Raw genomic sequence first — 19,776 nt, 5'->3', positions numbered from 1 at the left:
TGTCTAAGTTTTGAAGCCCTAGTTCTTCAATATTTGGATTAATTTCCATGATTATTTAGGTGAAAGTCACATTAGAATCGAGTTTTAAGTCCAATAATCTTACCTCCAAGTGATTCCACTCGAATTCCTCTTCAATCCCCTTCAAAGATCTCCAAAAACGACCAACAATGGAAGATATAAACCCCAAAATCGCGGACAAGATGAGTATTTAAACATTCTGCCCAGGCCTTAATTCCTTCTTCACGAACGTGGTCAACACCTCACGTTCGCGAAGCCCAAATATGACTTTGACCAAAAATCCTCTTACACGAACGCGACATGCCCATCGTGAATGCGATGGTTCCTCAGACTTACTCTTCGCGAACACACTCCCTCTCTCACGAACGCGATGAACAACTCAACTTCAAACCCAGCTGACCAATTTCCTCTATGCGAACGCGCTCCCTTTCTCGTGAATGCGATGTACAAATATCCACCCCTTCGCGAACGCGTACCCTTCCTCGTGAACCGGAGCAAAGATTGCTCCTGTTTGAAGAACGAATATTTCCTGGATTACCTGCAAAACTTAAAACACAATGCATGCAAATATATATGGATTATTGCGAGAATTTAAACATGATGCAAAATTCCCTTTGGACCATGAAGGTTGTCTTTAGTTGGTGAGGATGATGTCCTTAGACCATGACGTCTTGGGTCATGAATCGTGACATAAGGGATTCGCAAACCATGAAATGATGTCCTCGGGCCATGAGGATGGTGCCTCTGGACTATAACACCTTTGAATATTTATGTGCAATATTAAGAGATTCTCAGGCCCTGGAAGGGTGTCTTTCGGCTATGAGGATGATGTCTTCGGACTATGACGCCTTTGGACAAAAATGGCAATATTTCAGCCCATGAAATGCAAAGATAGGATACTTGGTCATATGCGAAATGAAACAAGACAAGACTTAGTCTTTTGCAGGATAAGGGCAATGCTTAGCCCCAAGTGAATAGAGGATAGTGCTCAGTTTTAGATAGCGTAGAGGAGATAGTATTAATCTTGAGGAAAAGGCAGTGCTTAGCCTTATACAATTAGGGAGGTAGGGCTCAGCCTCATGCGAATGGGAGACAATGCTTAGTCTCATGCAAAGAAAGGCAGTGCTTAGCCTTATGTAACTAGGGAGGCAATGCTTAGCCTCATGCAATTATGGGAGACAATGCTTAGTCTCGATGCAAGGAAGGGCGGTGCTTAGGCTTATGCAGTTAGGGAGACAATGCTTAGGCTCATGCAAAAAAGACAATGCTTAGTCTCGATGCAAGAAAAGGAAGTGCTTAGCCTTATGCAGTTAGGGAGGCAATGCTTAGCCTCATGCAAGGAAGAGGCAATGCTTAATCTCAATGCAAGGAAAGGTAGTGCTTAGCCTTATGCAACTAAGGAGGCAATGCTTAGCCTCACGCAATTAGAGGAGACAATGCTTAGTCTCAATGCAAGGAAAGGAAGTTCTTAGCCTTATGCAATTATGGAGTCAATGCTTAGCCTCATGCGAGGAGGAGATAGTGCTTAGTCTCGACTCAAGGAAAGGTAGTGCTTAGTCTCGATGCAAGGAAAGCTAGTACTTAGGCTTATGTGATTAGGGAAGTAGTGCTTAGCCTCATGCAAGAAGGACATAATGCTTAATCTTGATGCAAAGAAAGGCAGTGCTTAGCCTTATACGAGTAGGGAGCCAGTTATTAGCCTCATGCAAGAAGAGGAGACAGTGCTTAGTCTAATGCAATTAGGGAGGTAAGGCTTAGTCTCATGCAAATAGGAGACAATGCTTAGTCTCATGCAGGGGAAGGCAGTGTTTACCCTTATGCAATTAGGGAGGAAATGCTTAGCCTCATGCAAGGAGGAGACAATGCTTTACATCAACGCAAGGAAAGGCAGTGCTTAGCCTTATGCCATTGGGGAGGCAATGCTTAACCTCATGCAAGGGATAGGGACAAATGGTAAAGTAAAGTATTTCTTACTTGAAGAGGTTGTGCTGGATAATTTGTTGTCTTGAAGAAGGTGTCTTGATGTATCCACAAATATCACTGTCTTGTTATTCCTGTATTCAAAGAAAAAATGTGAGTTCTGTGGGGGAAGGTTGGTTCATGCTTTTGTGTGACGACCCGGCCAGTCGTCTCATGAGTTACCACTCCGTTTTCCCTCATTTCTGCTTCTTTATGCTTCGTTATCCGTATTTTAGGTGACCGGGTTGATTAGATTGAGTTCAGAGAGGATTTGTTAAGAAATGAGACACATAGTCTCTTTTAAGAAGGTTTAAGTTGGAAATGTCAAATAGGTGTTGACTTATGTGTTATAGGGCTAGGATGTGGGTTTTGATGGTTTGTTTAGCTTCGGGAAGTGATTTATGACTTATGAGTGTGATCGAAATTGGTTTTGGAGGTCTGGTGTAGAATTAGGCTTGAATTGGCAAAGTTAGTACTTTTGCGATTTCCGGTTGGTAGGTGAGATTTTGATCCAAGGCTCGGATTGGAATTCCGAAAGTTGCAGTAGCTTCGTGGTGTTATTTGGAATGTGTGTGAAAAATTTCAGGTCATTCGGACATGGTTTGGTTGGGGTTTGGATCGAAAACGTATTTTGGAAGATTTCTCAAAAACTAGGCTTGAATCCGACATGTTTTGGGTAATTTGATGTTGTTTGAGGTGCTTTGATCATTGGAACAAGTTTGAATAAGGTATTGGGTCATGTTGGTGCTTTTGGTTGAGGTCCCGGGGGCCTCGGGGTGAATTCGGATGGTTAACGGGGAGATTTTTGGAATTAAGAGATCTCAGAAGTTGCTGCTTCTGGTATTTCTGTACTTGCGGATTGAGGACCGCAGGTGCGGTGCCACACATGCAGAAAAAGAGCCGCAGAAGCGGTTTGGGAAGAATATCCAGGGACCGCGCTTGCGGAGTCGCAGATGCGGCTCATGGACTGCAGATGCGGAACCTGGCCCCCTAAGTGATTTCCGCAGATGCAGAGGAATTACCGCAGAAGCGGTACCGCAGGAGCGGTGATGGAATCACAAATGCGAAAACCCTTGGGCAGAAAGTTTATAAGTCATTTTATCCGCAATTTTGAGACATTTTTCGTCCATAGCTAAGTATTTTGAGAGCTTTTGAAGGTGAGTAAAGAGGGATTCAAGGAGAATTGATTGGAGGTAAGATTTTTGAACCTACTCGAATCGATTGTGAAATTTACGTAGAAATTCTTGGTACTTAATCTAAAAGAATGGAAGAACTAGGGCTTGGGATTTTGAACTTTTGAATTGGGATTTGAAGGACCATTTGAGGTCGGAATTGAGAACTTTTGATATGTATGAACTCGTGGAGTGATAAGGAATCTAATGATTTGAAAATTTCTGAGTTTCGAGAAGTGGGCCCGGGGCTCGGGTTTTGCTAATTTTGGGATTTTCGATATTTTTCGATTGTTTTCGCTTGAGTTTTGTTCCCTTAGCATATTGTGATGTATTTGTTCTGATTTTGGATAGATTTGACGCGCGTGGAGGCCGATTTGAGGGGCAGAGGCGTCGCGAGCTAGAGTTGTAGCCTATTCGAGCTGAGTAATGATTGTAAATGATGTCCAGAGGGTTTGAAACCCCGAATTGCACATCGTAGTGCTTTATTAAGGTGAGACACGCGCTGGATGATGAGCGTGGGGCCTTTTACTACTGGGGATTGCGACTTCGTCAGTCCCGATCGATAATTTTACCGCGTATTTTACTGAAACTTATTTGTTATCATCATGATTTGGGCTGATTGTCATATTTGGGCTTCGTGCTAATTATTTGAATCCTTCGGTGATATTTCTAAATGATGTTTTGGGCTGGGAACTACTGTTTTACGAATGCCTGAAGGGCTTGTGATGATTTTCGGGCTGAGTAAAGCCGAGGGCCATATGTGAGGATATGCTGAGTGATCTGAGGCCGGGGGCTTGAGATACTTTATATTCCACGAGGTGGCTTGAGTGATGTGAGGCGAGTGAGCCCGAGGGGCTGATACTATTCTAAGCGATTGTTACTGTGCCCGAGGGGCGTATTTCTACTTGTTATTTACCTGCTAAATTACTTGTTTTAATTGGTTTAAAGGAATTTCATTTGACTTCTTCATATATTTACTGCTTTAAGTGATCTTACTGCTTGATATAGAATTGCTTTGTGCCTTTACATGTTTTTTTTGCTTTCATCCATTATTTATGATTATTACTCACTGAGTCGGAGTACTCACATTACTCCATGCACCGTGTGTGCAGATTCAGGCATCGTAGAGTCCGTTCCTAAGGGCTGATCCTCCCAGTCCAGGCTGTGTTTTTTGAAGACTACGAGGTTGTTGTTGGCGTCCACAGCCCCCGTGCCTCCCATATCTTACTATTTTTATGTTTTTGAACTTCAGTATCGGATTTTGTATCTAGTAGACTGGTATCCAGATTTATTAGCTGCTCATGACTTGTGACACCCAAGTTTGGGTTGTGTCGAGTGGTTTCTGCTGTTGTTATCGTTATTTACGCAAATTATGGCTATTATATCATGTTTTAAAACTATTTATGGTATTTAATTGTTTAAATGAGGTGTTCTCTTTTGGTCTGGCTGGCCTTGTCTTCACGAGAGGCGCCACCACAACCGAGATCAAGGTCAGGGTCATGACAAGGTAGTATCAAAGCCTAGGTTACTTAGGTCTCATGAGTCATGTGCAGGTTTAGTAGCGTCTCGCAGATCAGTATGGAGACGTCTGTATTTATCCTCGAGAAGCTGCATAACCCTTAGGAAAAACTTCATATTCTTGAAATTCTTGTCGTGCAAACTTGTTGGTCCGAGTACTAAACTTCTGATATTCCATTCTATCACAGATGGTGAGGACGCGAGCTACTATACGAGGTGCATGACCACCAGTGCCACCAGCTGAGCCCACCAGAGGCCGTGGACGCGGTCGTGGCAGAGGTAGAGCAGCAATGGCAGCACCTGTAGATCCACCAGTTGCTCTAGCTCCGGATTTGACTCCAGCTATGGATGCTCCAGCAGCACCAGTTCAGGCACCAATTATGCCCATCGTTATTCCGAGTCTTGAGGAGGCCTTGGCACAGATCCTATCAGTTTGCACTGGCCTGGCTCAGGCAGTTTTAGCCACTACAGCAGCAGCTACTTCACAGGTTGAGGGAGGTAATTAGACACCCGCTGCTCGTATACCTGAGCAGGTAGTGCAGGGACTTCAAACATTGGGGCACCTCCAGCCCAGCCGGTTGCACCAGCTCAGGATTTTTTTGTGCCAGTTATGCTGGGTGATGAGCAGCGTCGTCTTGAGAGATTTGGTAGACTCCAGCCTCCGTCATTCAGTGGTGCTGAGGGCGAGGATGCCCAGGGTTTTCTGGATAAGTGTCAGTGGATGCTCCGTACACCAGGGATTCTTGAGTCTAGTGGTGTGGCATTTACTATTTTTCAGTTTTTTGAGGCCGCCTTCACTTGGTGGGAGGCGTATGAGATGCGTAGGATTGTGGGAGCAGCGTCCCTCACTTGTCAGTAGTTCTCCACTCTCTTTTTGGAGAAATATGTACCACAGTCTCGCAGAGAGGAGCTGCATAGATAGTTTGAGTGGTTGAGACAAGGGGATATGACTGTATCACAGTATGAGTCGAGGTTTTCTGAGTTGGCTCGTCATGCCGTTTGGATGGTTCTGACAGATCGTGAGAGGATCAGAAGATTTGTTGATGGCCTTAACTATCATCTCTGTATTCTTATGACCCGAGAGAGGGTGTTGGGTTCTACATTCGAGGAGGTGGTTGATATCGCTCACGAGATTGAAACGGTTTTCCGTCAGGATAGAGAGGAGAAGAAGGCCAAGAGGCCTTGAGGATCGGGCAGTTATAGTGGTGATCTTTCGAGGGTCCAGTTCAAGAATAGTAGAGGTTGTTCTTTCAGGCCTGCTCGGTCGGCCCATCCAGAGTATCTTGGGGAATCTTCGGGTCATGGTCATCATGGATCTTCAGTAGGGCCACTCATCATTCAGTGCCCTCCAAGCTCAGAGTTCATCTCGTGCCCTGTCGGCTTAGGGTTCTTCTATGCCGAGTGCATCATCTAGTCACTCCGGTGCGAGGTGTTCCCTTCAGTCCCCTTATCCAGCACTTAGGAGTTGTTTTAAGTGTGGAGAGTTTGGGCATATATGGAGGTAGTGTCCTCGTCAGGTTGCTAGTTCGTCCCAGCAGAGGGATGAGCCCTCGACTTCTACTTTAGTTACTTTACCACCTGCCCAGCCAGCTAGGGGTGAAGGTCAGGCAGCCAGGGGTCGCCCCAGAGGGGGAGGTCGATCAGGTGGTGGCCAGGCTCATTTCTATGCACTTCCAGCTAGACCCGATGCTATTGCTTCAGATGTTGTCATTACAGGTATTGTCTCAGTCTACCTTAGAGATGCCTGTGTATTATTTGATCCTGGTTCCACCTTTTCCTATGTGTCATCATACATTGCTCATTATTTGGGTACGCCCCGTGAGTTTCTTGCTTTACTTGTTCATGTATCTACCTCGGTGGGCAATACTATTGTTGTATACCGTGTGTACCAGTCATGTGTGGTGACTATTGGGGGTCTGGAGACCCGAGTGGATCTATTTCTATTGAGCATGGTGGATTTTGATTTCATTTTGGGAATAGATTGGTTATCTCTGTGTCGTGCTATTCTGGACTGTCATGCTAAGATCATCACCTTGGCTATGCCGGGTGTACCGCGGATCGGGTGGCATGGTGTGACTGATTATGTTCCTAGTAGAGTGATATCTTTCTTGAAGGCCCAACGTATGGTTGGGAAGGGTTGTCTTTCATATCTAGCATTTGTGAGGGATGTGGGAGCTGAGACTCCTTGTATTGATTTTGTTCCAGTTGTGAGGGATTTTCCCGAGGTGTTTCCTATAGTCCTACCAATCATACCACCGGACAGGGATACTGATTTTGGTATTGACCTAGTGCCAGACACTCAGCACATTTCTATTCTGCCGTATCGTATGGCACCAGCGAAGTTAAAGGAATTGAAAGAACAACTTCAGAAACTCCTAGATAAGGGGTTCATTCGGTCTAGTATGTCACCTTGGGGTGCGCCGTCCTCTTCTTGAGGAAGAATGATGGCACCATAAGAATGTGCATTGATTATAGGCAATTGAACAAGGTAACAATTAAGAACAAGTATCATTTGCCTGGCATTGATGATTTATTTGACCAACTTCAGGGAGCGAGGGTGTTCTCCAAGATTGATCTTCGTTCGGGTTATCACTAGTTGAAGATCAGGGATTTAGATATTCTTAAAACTGCTTTCAGGACCAGATATGGTCATTATGAGTTCCTTATGATGTCTTTCGGGATAACCAATGCCCCAACAACATTCATGCATTTGATGAACATCATGTTCCGGCCTTATCTTGATTCGTTCATTATAGTATTCATTTATGATATACTGGTGTACTCGCGTAGTCAGGAGGACCACGCAGATCATTTGAGAGTTGTGTTGCAGAGATTGAGGGAGGAAAAGCTTTATGCAAAATTCTCCAAGTGTGAATTTTGGCTCAGTTCAGTGGCTTTCTTGGGGCACGTGGTGTCCAGCGAGGGTATTTAGGTTGATCCAAAGAAGATAGAGGTGGTTCAGAGTTGGCCTAGACCGTCCTAAGCTATAGAGATTCATAGCTTTTTTGGGCTGGCAGGCTATCATCGCCGGTTTGTTCAGGGATTTTCATCTATCACATCGCCCTTGACCAAGTTGACTCAGAAGGGTGTATCATTTGTATGGTCGGACGAGTGTAAAGAGAGCTTGCAGAAGCTCAAGATAGCTTTGACCACAGCTCCAATATTGGTTTTGCAATCTGCTTTAGGTTCATATACCGTATATTGTGATGCTTCAAGAGTTGGGATTGGTTGTGTATTGATGCAGGAGGATAGAGTTATTGCTTATGCTTCTCGACAATTGAAGCCCCATGAGAAGAACTACCCTATTCATGATTTGGAGTTGGCTGCCATAGTTCATGCATTGATGATTTGGAGGAATTATTTGTATGGTGTATCTTGTGAGGTATTCACCGATCATCGCAGTCTTCAACATTTGTTCAAGCAAAAGGATCTTAATTTGAGGCAGTGGAGGTGGTTGGAGTTGCTTAAGGATTATGATATCACTATATTGTACCTACTGGGAAAGGCCAACGTGGTGGCCGATGCTTTGAGCCGAAAGGCAGTAAGTATGGGGAGTTTGGCGTACATCCTAGTTGGGGAAAGACCTCTTGCAGTTGATGTTTAGGCCTTGGCCAATCGGTTTGTGAGGTTGGATATTTCGGAGCCCAGTCGGGAGTTAGCTTGTATGGTTTCTCTGTCTTCCTTATTTGATCGCATCAGAGAGCGCCAGTATGATGATCCGCATTTGCTTGTCCTTAAGAACAGAGTTCAGCATGATGACGCCAAAGATGTGACCATCGGTGATGATGGGGTGTTGAGGATGCAGGGCCGTATTTGTGTGCCCAATGTGGATGGGCTGAGAGAGTTGATCTTGGAAGACGCCCATAGCTCGCAGTATTCTATTCATCCGGGTGCCGCGAAGATGTACCAGGATTTGAGGCAGCACTATTGGTGGAGAAGAATGAAAAAAGATATTGTGGGATTTGTAGCTCGGTATCTCAATTGTCAGTAGGTGAAATATGAGCATCAGAGACCGGGTGGCTTACTTCAGCAGATGGTTATTCCAGAGTGGAAGTGGGAGAGGATCTCTATGGACTTTGTTGTTGGACTTCCACGGACTTTGAAGAAGTTTGATGCTATTTGGGTGATTGTGGATCAGCTGACCAAGTCCGCGCACTTCATTCCTATCTGTACTACTTATTCTTTAGAGCGGTTGGAAGAGATATATATTCGGGAGATTGTTCGATTACATGGTGTACCAGTTTCCCTCATTTCAGATCGGGGCACTATATTTACTTCCCAGTTTTGGAAGTATATTCAGCGAGAGTTGGGTACTCAGGTGCAGTTGAGCTTAGCTTTTCATCCTCAGACGGATGGGCAGTCTGAGCGTACTATTCAGATATTGGAGGACATATTGCATGCTTGTGTTATGGATTTCGGAGGTTCATGGGATAGATTTCTACTGCTTGCAGAGTTTGCTTATAACAATAGCTAATAGTCGAGTATTCAAATGACTTCATATGAGGCTTTGTATGGGAGGCGGTGTAGATCTTTAGTCGGTTGGTTCGAGCCCGACGACGCTAGGCTATTGGGGACAGATTTGGTTAAGGATGCCATAGAGAAGGTGAAGGTGATTCAGGAGAGGCTTCGTACAGTGCAGTCGTGCTAGAAGAGTTATACGGATCGGAAGGTCCGAGATGTGTCCTACATGGTTGGTGAGAAGGTCTTGCCGAAGGTTTCGCCCATGAAGGGTGTTATGAGATTTGGGAGGAAAGGAAAGTTGAGTCCGCAGTTCATTGGGCCTTTTAAGGTACTTTGGAGGATCGGGGAGGTGGCTTAGGAGCTTGCTTTGCCACCCAGCTTATTTAGCGTGCATCCGATATTTCATGTTTCTATGCTCCGGAAGTATATTTGGGACCCGTCTCATGTTTTGGACTCCAGCACAGTTCAGTTGGATGATGATTTGACCGTTGATGTGGAGCCAGTAGCTATTTTGGGACGTCAGGTTTGAAAGTTGAGGTAAAAGGATATAGCTTCAGTGAAGGTGCAGTGGAGAGGTCGGCCCATGGAGGAGGCTACCTGGGAGATTGAGCGGGAGATACGGAGCAGATATCCTCACCTATTCGAGGATTCAGGTATGTTTCTTGACTCGTTCAAGGACGAACATTTGTTTAAGTTGGGGAGGATGTGACGACCCAGCCAGTCGTCTCATGAGTTACCACTCCGTTTTCCCCCATCTCTGCTTCTTTATGCTTCGTTATCTATGTTTTAGGTGACCGGGTTGATTAGATCGAGTTTGGAGAGGATTTAGTAAGAAATGAGAGACTTAGTCTCTTTTAAGAAGGTTTATGTTGGAAAAGTCAACCGGGTATTGACTTATGTGTTAGAGGGCACGGATGTGAGTTCTGATGGTTTTCTTAGCTTCGGAAAGTGATTTATAACTTATGAGTGTGATCAAAATTTGTTTTGGAGGTCTGGTGTAGAATTAGGCTTGAATTGGCGAAGTTAGTTATTTTGCGATTTCCGGTTGGTAGGTGAGATTTTGATCCGAGGGTCATAATGGAATTTCGAAAGTTGCAGCAGCTTCGTGGTGTCATTTGGGATGTGTGTGCAAAATTTCAGGTCATTCGGACGTGGTTTGGTTGGATTTTTGATCGAAAACGTATTTCGGAAGATTACTCAAAAACTAGGCTTGAATCCGACGTGTTTCGGGTAATTTGATATTGTTTGAGGTGCTTTGTTCATTGGAACAAGTTTGAATAAGGTATTGGGTCATGTTGGTGCTTTTGGTTGAGGTCCCGAGGGCCTCGGGGTGAGTTTAGATGGTTAACGGGAAGATTTTTGGACTTAAGAGATCTCAGAAATTGCTGCTTCTGGTATTTCCGCACCTGCGGATTGAGGACCGTAGGTGCGGTGCCGCACATGCGTAAAAAGAGCCGCAGAAGCGGTTTGGGAAGAATATCCAGGGACCGCAGATGCGGCATATGGACCGCGCTTGCGGAGTCGCAAATGCGGCTCGTGGACCGCAGATGCGGAACCTGGCCCCCTAAGTGATTTCCGCATATGCGGAGGAATTACCACAGAAGCGGTACCGCAGGAGCAGTGGTGGGATCGCAGATGCGAAAACCCTTTGGCAGAAAGTTTATAAGTCATTTTATCCGCAATTTTAAGACATTTTTCCTCCATAGCTAAGTATTTTGAGAGCTTTTGAAAGTGATTAAAGAGGGATTCAAGGAGAATTGATTGGAGGTAAGATTTTCGAACCTAAAACTTGAATCTATTGTGAAATTTACCTAGAAATTCTTGGAATTTATGCTAAAAAATTGGAAGAAATAGGGCTTGGGATTTTGAACTTTTGAATTGGGATTTGAAGGACCATTTGAGGTCGGAATTAAGAACTTTTGATATGTATAAACTCGTGGGGTGATAAGGAATCTAATGATGTGAAAATTCTTGAGTTTTGAGAAGTGGGCCTAGGACTCGGGTTTTGCTAATTTTGGAATTTTCGATATTTTTTGATTGGGTTTTGTTCCCTTAGCATATTGTGATGTATTTGTTCTGATTTTGGATAAATTTGACGTGCGTGGAGGCCGATTCGAGGGGCAAAGGTGTTGCTATCTTGAGTTGTAGCCGGTTCGAGGTGAGTAATGATTGTAAATGATGTCCTGAGGGTTTGAGACCTCGGATTGCAAATCGTAGTGCTTTATTAAGGTGAGACACGCGCTGGATGATGAGTGTGGGGTCTTTTACTACTGGGGATTGCGACTTGGTCCATCCCGATCGATAATTTTACCGAGTATTTTACTGAAACTTATTTGTTATCATCATGATTTGGGCTGCTTGATATATTTGGGCTTCTTGCCAATTATTTGAATCCTTCGGGTATTTTTATCACTGTTTCCTTAGTGTTTTGACTTATTATTTGAACTCAGTCCTGTTGGTATCTACTATTTTACGAACTCAACCAATTTTACTCAAATTTGAAACTTAAATGATATTTCTAAATGATGTTTTGGGTTGGGAACTACTGTTTTACGAATGCCCGAGGGGCTTGTGATGATTTTTGGGCTGAGTAAGGCGAGGGCCATATGTGAGAATATGCTGAGTGATATAAGGCCGAGGGCCTAAGAGACTTTATATGCCACGAGGTGGCTTGAGTGATGTGAGGCCGAGTACCGAGTGATATGAGGCCTAGTGTAGAGAGATGATGCCACGAGTTGGCTTGATATAGCGCTTGGGCCGTAAGGGCCCCTCCGAAGTCTGCACACCCACAGTGAGCGTGGGTACCCGTCATGATCTGAGAGTGAGCCCGAGGGGCTGATACTGTACTGAGAGTGAGCCCGAGGGGCTGATACTATTCTGAGCGATTGTTACTATGCCCGAGGGGCGTATTTCTACTTGTTATTTACCTGCTAAATTACCTGTTTTACTTGGTTTAAAAGAATTTCATTTGACTTCTTCATGGATTTACTGCTTTAAGTGATCTTACTGGTTGATATAGAATTTTTTGTGCCTTTACGTGTTTTTTTTTGCTTTCAGCCATTATTTATGATTATTACTCACTAAGTCGGAATACTCGTATTACTCCCTGCACCGTGTGTGCATATTTAGGCATCGCAGAGTCCGCTCCTGAGTGCTGATCCTCCCAGTCCAGGCAGTGTTTTTCGAAGACTACGAGGTTGTTGTTGGCGTCCGCAACCCCCGTGCCACCCATATCTCACTATTTTTATGTTCTTGAACTTCTGTATCGGATTTCGTATCTAGTAGACTGGTATCCAGATTTATTAGTTTCTCATGACTTGTGACACCTCGGTTTGGGCTGTGTCGGGATGGTTTGTACTGTTGTTATTGTTATTTCCGCAAATTATGGCTATTACATCATGTTTTAAAACTATTTATGGTATTTAATTGCTTAAATGAGGTGTTCTCTTTTGGTCTGGCTGGCCTTGTCTTCACGAGAGGTGTCACCACAACCGGGTTCGGGTTAGAGTCATGACAAGTTGGTATCAAAGACTAGGTTACTTAGGTCTCATGAGTCATGAGCAGGTTTAGTAGCGTCTCGCAGATCAGTACGGAGACGTCTGTATTTATCCTCGAGAGGCTGCATAACCCTTAGGAAAAACTTCATATTCTTGAAATTCTTTTCTTGGGAACTTATTGGTCCGAGTACTAAACTTCTTATATTCCATTCTCTCACAGATGATGAGGACGCGAGATACTAGACGAGGTGCACGACCACCAGTTCCACCACCTGATCCCACCAGAGGCCGTGAACGCGGTCATGGTCGTGGCAAAGGCAGAGCAGCGAGGGCAGCACCTGTAGATCCACTAGCTGCCCTAGCTCCGGATCAGGCTCCAGCTATGGATGCTCCAGCAGCACCAGTTCAGGCACCAGTTGTGCCCATCGTGATTCTGGGTGTTCACGAGGCCTTGGCACAGATCTTATCAGTTTGCACTAGCCTGGATCAGGAAGTTTCAACCACTATAGTAGCAGCTACTTCACAGGCCGGGGGAGACAATCAGACCCCCGCTATTTGCACGCCTGAGCAGATAGTGCAGGGACTTCAGACATCGAGGCACCTCCAGCCTAGCCGGTTGCACCAGCTCAGGAGTTTGTTGTGCCAGTTATGCCGGATGATGAGCAGCGTCATCTTGAGAGATTTGGTAGACTCCAGCCTCCATCATTCAATGGTGATGAGGGCGAGGATGCCCAGGGTTTTCTGGATAAGTGTTAGTGGATGCTCCGTACAGTAGGGATTCTTGAGTCTAGTGGTGTGGCATTTACTACTTTTCAGTTTTCTGGGGCAGCCTTCACTTGGTGGGAGGCGTATGAGAGGCGTATTCCTGTGGGACCAGCGCCCCTCCCTTGGCAGGAGTTCTCCACTCTCTTCTTGGAGAAGTATGTACCGCAGTCTCGTAGAGAGGAGCTGCGTAGACAGTTTGAGTGGCTGAGACAGTGGGATATGACTGTGTCACAGTATGAGTCGAGGTTTTCTAAGTTGGCTCATCATGTCGTTTGGATGTACCAACAGATCGTGAGAGGACAGGAGATTTGTTAATGGCTTTAACTATCATCTCCGTATTCTTATGACCCGAGAGAGGGTGTTAGGTGCTACGTTCAGGGAGGTGGTTGATATCGCTCGCGAGATTGAGACGGTTCGCCGTCAGGATCGAGAGGAGATGGAGGACAAGAGGCCTCGAGGATCAGGCAGTTATAGTGGTGCTCCTTTGAGCGGCCAATTCCAGCATGGTAGAGGTCGTTCTTTTAAGGCTACTCAGTCGGCCCGTCCAAAGTACCATGGGGCATCTTCGAGTCATGGTCATCATGGATCTCCGCGGGGCCAGTCATCACTCAGTGCCCTCCCAGCTCGGAGTTCATCTCGTGCCCCGTCGGCTCAGGGTTCTTCTGTGCCGAGTGCATCAGCTAGTCACTCTGATGCGAGGGGTTCCCTTGAGTCCCCTTTCTCCAGCACCTGGGAGTTGTTTTGAGTGTGGAGAGTTTGGGCATGTGTGGAGGCAGTGTCCTCGTCGTGTTGCTAGTTCGTCCTAGCAGAGGGGTCAGCCCTCTATATCTGCTCTAGTTACTTCACCACATGTCCAGCCAGCTAGGGGTGGAGTTCAGGCAACCAAGGGTCGCCCAAGAAGGGGAGGTCGATCAGACGGTGGCCAGGCTCGTTTCTATGCACTTCTAGCTAGACCCGATGCTATTGCTTCAGATGCTGTCATTACAAGTATTGTCTCAGTCTGCCACAGAGATGCCTCTGTATTATTTGATCCCGGTTCCACCTTTTCCTATGTGTCATCATACTTTGCTCGTTATTTGGGTACGCCCCGTGAGTTTCTTATTTTACATGTTCATGTATCTACCCCGGTGGGTGATACTGTTATTGTAGATCGTGTGTACCGGTCATGTGTGGTGACTATTGGGGGTATGGAGACCCGAGTGGATCTATTGCTATTGAGCATAGTGGATTTTGATTTCATTTTGGGCATGGATTGGTTATCTCCGTGTCGTGCTATTCTAGACTGTCATGCTAAGACAGTCACCTTGGCTATGCGGGTGTACCGCGGATCGAGTGGCATGGTGTGACTGATTATGTTCCTAGTAGAGTGATATCTTTCTTGAAGGCCCAACGTATGGTTGGGAAGGGTTGTCTTTCATATCTAGCATTTGTGAGGATGTCGGAGCTGAGACTCCCAGTATTGATTATGTTCTAGTTGTGAGGGATATTCCCGATATGTTTCCTGCAGACCTGCCGGGCATGCCACCAGACAGGGATATTGATTTTGGTATTGACCTGGTGCGGGGCACTCAGCACATTTCTATTTTTCCATATCGTATGGCACCAGTGGAGTTGAAGGAATTGAAAGAACAACTTCAGGAACTCCTAGATAAGGGGTTCATTCGGTCTAGTGTGTCACCTTGGGGTGCGCCAGTCCTATTTATGAGGAAGAAGGATGGAACCATGAGAATGTGCATTGATTATAGGCAATTGAACAAGGTAACAATTAAGAACAAGTATCCTTTGCCTCGCATTGATGATTTATTTGACCAGCTTTAGGGAGCGAGGGTGTACTCCAAGATCGATCTCCGTTCGGGTTATCACCAGTTGAAGAGCAGGGATTCAGATATTCATAAGACTGCTTTCACGACCAGATATGGTCATTATGAGTTCCTTGTGATGTCTTTCGGGCTAACCAATGCCCAACAACATTTATGCATTAGATGAACAACGTGTTTTGGCCTTATCTTGATTCGTTCGTTATAGTATTCATTGATGATATCCTGGTGTACTCGCGTAGTCAGGAGGAGCACGCAAAGCATTTGAGAGTTGTGTTGCAGATATTGAGGGAGGAGAAGGTTTATGCAAAATTCTCCAAGTGTGAGTTTTGGCTCAGTTTAGTGGCTTTCTTGGGGCACGTGGTGTCCAGCAAGGGTATTCAGGTTGATCCAAAGAAGATAGAGGCGGTTCAGAGTTGGGACAGAGATTCATAGCTTTTTTAGGATGGCAGGCTATTATCGCCGGTTTATTCAGGGATTTTCATCTATCGCATCGCCCTTGACCAAGTTGACCCAAAAGGGCATTTTATTTGTATGGTTGGACGAGTGTGAAGAGAGCTTGCAGAAGCTCAAGATAGCTTTGACCACAGCTCTAGTATTGGTTTTGCCATCAACTTCAGGTTCATATACTGTATATTGTCATGCTTCGAGAGTTGGGATTGGTTTTGTATTGATGCAGGAGGGTAGAGTTATTGCTTATGCTTCTCGACAATTGAAGCCCCTTGAGAAGAACTACCCCGTTCATGATTTGGAGTTGGCTTCCATAGTTCATGCGTTGAAGATTTGGAGGCATTATTTGTATGGTGTATCTTGTGAGGTATTCACCAATCATCGCAGTCTTCAGCATTTGTTCAAGCAAAAGGATCTTAATTTGAGGCAGCGGAGGTGGTTGGAGCTGCTTAAGGATTATGATATCACTATAGTGTACCATCCGAGAAAGGCTAACATGGTAGCCGATGCTTTGAGCCGAAAGGCAGTGAGTATGCGGAGTTTGGAATACATCCCAGTTGGGGAGAGACCTCTTGCAGTTGATGTTCAGGCCTTGGCCAATCGGTTCATGAGGTTGGATATTTCGGAGGCCAGTCGGGAGTTGGCGTGTGTGGTTACTTGGTCTTCCTTATTTGATCGCATCAAAGAGCGTCAGTATGATGACCCGCATTTGCTTGTCCTTAAGGACAGAGTTCAGCATGATGATGCCAGAGATGTGACCAACGGTGATGATGGCGTGTGTGGTTTCTCGGTCTTCTTGTGAGCTTGCTTTTCCACCCATCTTGTCTAGCGTGCATCCGTTATTTCATGTTTCTATGCTTTGGAAGTATATTGGGGACCCGTCCCATGTTTTGGACTACACACGGTTTAGTTAGATGATGATTTGACCTTTGATGTGGAGCCAGTAGCTATTTTGGGACGTCAGGTTCAAAAGTTGAGGTCAAAGGATATAGATTCAGTGAAGGTGCAGTGGAGAGGTCGGCCCGTGGAGGAGGCTTCCTGGGAGATTGAGCAGGAGATGCGGAGCTGATATCCTCACCTATTCGAGGTTTCAGGTATGTTTATTGACTCATTCGAGGACGAACGTTTGTTTAAGTTGGGGAGGATGTGATGACCTGGCTAGTCATCTCATGAGTTACCGCTCCGTTTTCTCCCATTTCTGCTTCTTTATGCTTCGTTATCCATGTTTTAAGTGACCGGGTTGATTAGATTGAGTTCGCAGATGATTTGGTAAGAAATGAGACACTTAATCTATTTTATGAAGGTTTAAGTGGGAAAAGTCAATCGGGTGTTGACTTATCTGTTAGAGGGCTCGAATGTGAGTTCTGATGGTTCGTTTAGCTTTGGGAGGTGATTTATGACTTAGGAGTGTGATCGGAATTGGTTTTGGAGGTCCGGTGTAGAAATAGGCTTGAATTGGCGAAGTTAGTATTTTGGCGATTTCTGATTGGTAGGTGAGAATTTGATCCGGGGGTCGGAATGGAATTCTGAGAGTTGCAGTAGCTTCGTGGTGTCATTTGGGATGTGTGTGCAAAAGTTTAGGTCATTCGGACGTGGTTTGGTTGGGTTTTTGATCGAAAACGTATTTCAGAAGATTTCTCAAAAACTAGGCTTGAATCCGACGTGTTTCGGGTAATTTGATGTTGTTTGAGGTGCTTTGATCGTTGGAACAAGTTTAAATAAGGTATTGGGTCATGTTGGTGCTTTTGGTTGAGGTCCCGGGGGCCTCGGGGTGAATTCGGATAGTTAACGGGAAGAATTTTGGACATAAGAGATCTCAGAAGTTGCTGCTTCTGGTATTTCCGCACCTGCGGATTGGGGACCGCATGTGCAGTGCCGCACATGTGGAAAAAGAGCCGCAGAAGCAGTTTGGGAAGAATAGCCAGGAACCGCAGATGCGGCATATGGACTGCACCTGCTGAGTCGCAGATGCGGCTCGTGGACCGCATATGCGAAACCTGGCCCCCTAAGTAATTTTCGTAGATGCGGAGGAATTACCGCATAAGCGATACCACAGGAGCGGTGGTGGGATCGCAGATGCGAAAACCACTGTGCAGAAAGTTTATAAGTCATTTTATCCGTGATTTTGAGCCATTTTTCCTCCATAGCTGAGTATTTTGAGAGCTTATGAAGGTGAGTAAAAAGGGATTCAAGGAGAAATGATTGGAGGTAAGATTTACGAACCTAAAACTCGAATTTATTGTGAAATTTACCTAGAAATTCTTGGAACTTAAGCTAAAAAAATGGAAGAACTAGGGCTTGGGATTTTGAACTTTTGAATTGGGATTTGAAGGACCATTTGAGGTCGGAATTGAGAACTTTTGGTATGTATGAACTCGTGGAGTGATAAGGAATCTAATGATGTGAAAATTTTTGAGTTTCGAAAAGTGGGCCCGGGGATCGGGTTTTGCTAATTTTGGGATTTTCGATATTTTTCGATTGTTTTCGCTTGGGTTTTGTTACCTTAGTATATTGTGATGTATTCGTTCTGATTTTTGATAGATTTTATGCGCGTGGAGGCCGATTCGAGGGGCAGAGGCATAGCCAGCTAGAGTTGTAGCCGGTTCGAGGTGAGTAATGATTGTAAATGGTGTCCAGAGGGTTTGAAACCCCGGATTGCACATCGTACTGCTATATTGAGGTGAGACACGCGCTGGATAATGAGCGTGGGATCTTTTACTACTGGGGATTGCGACTTGGTCCGTCCCGATCGATGATTTTACCGCGTATTTGACTGAAACTTATTTGTTATCATCATGATTTGGGTTGATTGCCATATTTGGGCTTCGTGCCAATTATTTGAATCCTTCGGGGATTTTTATCACTATTTCCTCACCGTTTTGACTTATTATTTGAACTCAGTCATGTTGGTATCTACTATTTTACGAACTCAGCCACTTTTACTCAGATTTAAAACTTAAATGATATTTCTAAATGATGTTTTGGGCTGGGAACTATTGTTTTACGAATGCCCGAGGGGCTTGTGATGATTTTCGGACTGAGTAAGGCAGAGGGCCATATGAGGATATGCTGAGTGATATGAGGCCGAGGGCCTGAGAGGCTTTATATGCCACGAGGTGGCTTGAGTGATGTGAGGCCGAGTGCCGAGAGATGATGCCACGATGTGGCTTGATATAGCGCTTGGGCCGTAAGGGGCCCCTCCGGAGTCTGAACACCCACAGTGAGCGCGGGTACCCATCATGATCTGAGAGTGAGCCCGAGGGGCTGATACTATTTTGAGCGATTGTTACTATGCCCGAGGGGCGTATTTCTACTTGTTACTTACCTGCTAAATTATCTGTTTTACTTTGTTTAAAGGAATTTCATTTGACTTCTTCATGGATTTATTGATTTAAGTGATCTTACTTCTTGATATAGAATTGTTTGTGCCTTTACGTGTTTTCTTTCTTTCAGCCATTATTTATGATTATTACTCACTGATTCGGAGTACTCACATTACTCCCTGCACCGTGTGTGCAGATTCAGGCATCGCAGTGTCCGCTCCTGAGTGCTGATCCTCTCAGTCCAGGCAGTGTTTTTCTCAGACTACGAGGTAGCTGTTGGCGTTCGCAGCCCCCGTGCATCCCATATCATACTATTTTTATGTTCTTGAACTTTTGTATCGGATTTCGTATCTAGTAGACTGGTATCCAGATTTATTAGTTGTTCATGACTTGTGACACCCCGGTTTGGGCTATGCCGGGATGGTTTCTACTGTTGTTATCATTATTTCCGCAAATTATGGCTATTATATCATGTTGTAGAACTATATATGGTATTTAATTGTTTAAATGAGGTGTTCTCTTTTGGTCTGGCTGGCCTTGTCTTCACGAGAGGCGCCATCACGGCCGGGTTCGGGGTCAGGGTCGTGACATTTTGTCTTCTACTCTGCCTGTGCTCCTGTCTTGAGATCCTGATTGAGTTACCTTGGGTAACATCTGACTACCATAGATATAATGTTTCGAAAAATATGCATGCATTTGATAAATATAGTTGTTTAAAATGTAGCAGTATGCGATATCAAGTAAGTTAGATGAACCAATGACTCTGACATATTTTAAAGACATTGTGACTTCCTTG

This window comes from Nicotiana tabacum, chromosome 20, assembly GCF_000715075.1.
Source record: "Nicotiana tabacum cultivar K326 chromosome 20, ASM71507v2, whole genome shotgun sequence".
Classification (NCBI taxonomy): Eukaryota; Viridiplantae; Streptophyta; class Magnoliopsida; order Solanales; family Solanaceae; genus Nicotiana; species Nicotiana tabacum.
The sequence above is the reverse complement of the archived record's forward strand: the minus strand, read 5'-3'. Positions refer to the sequence as shown.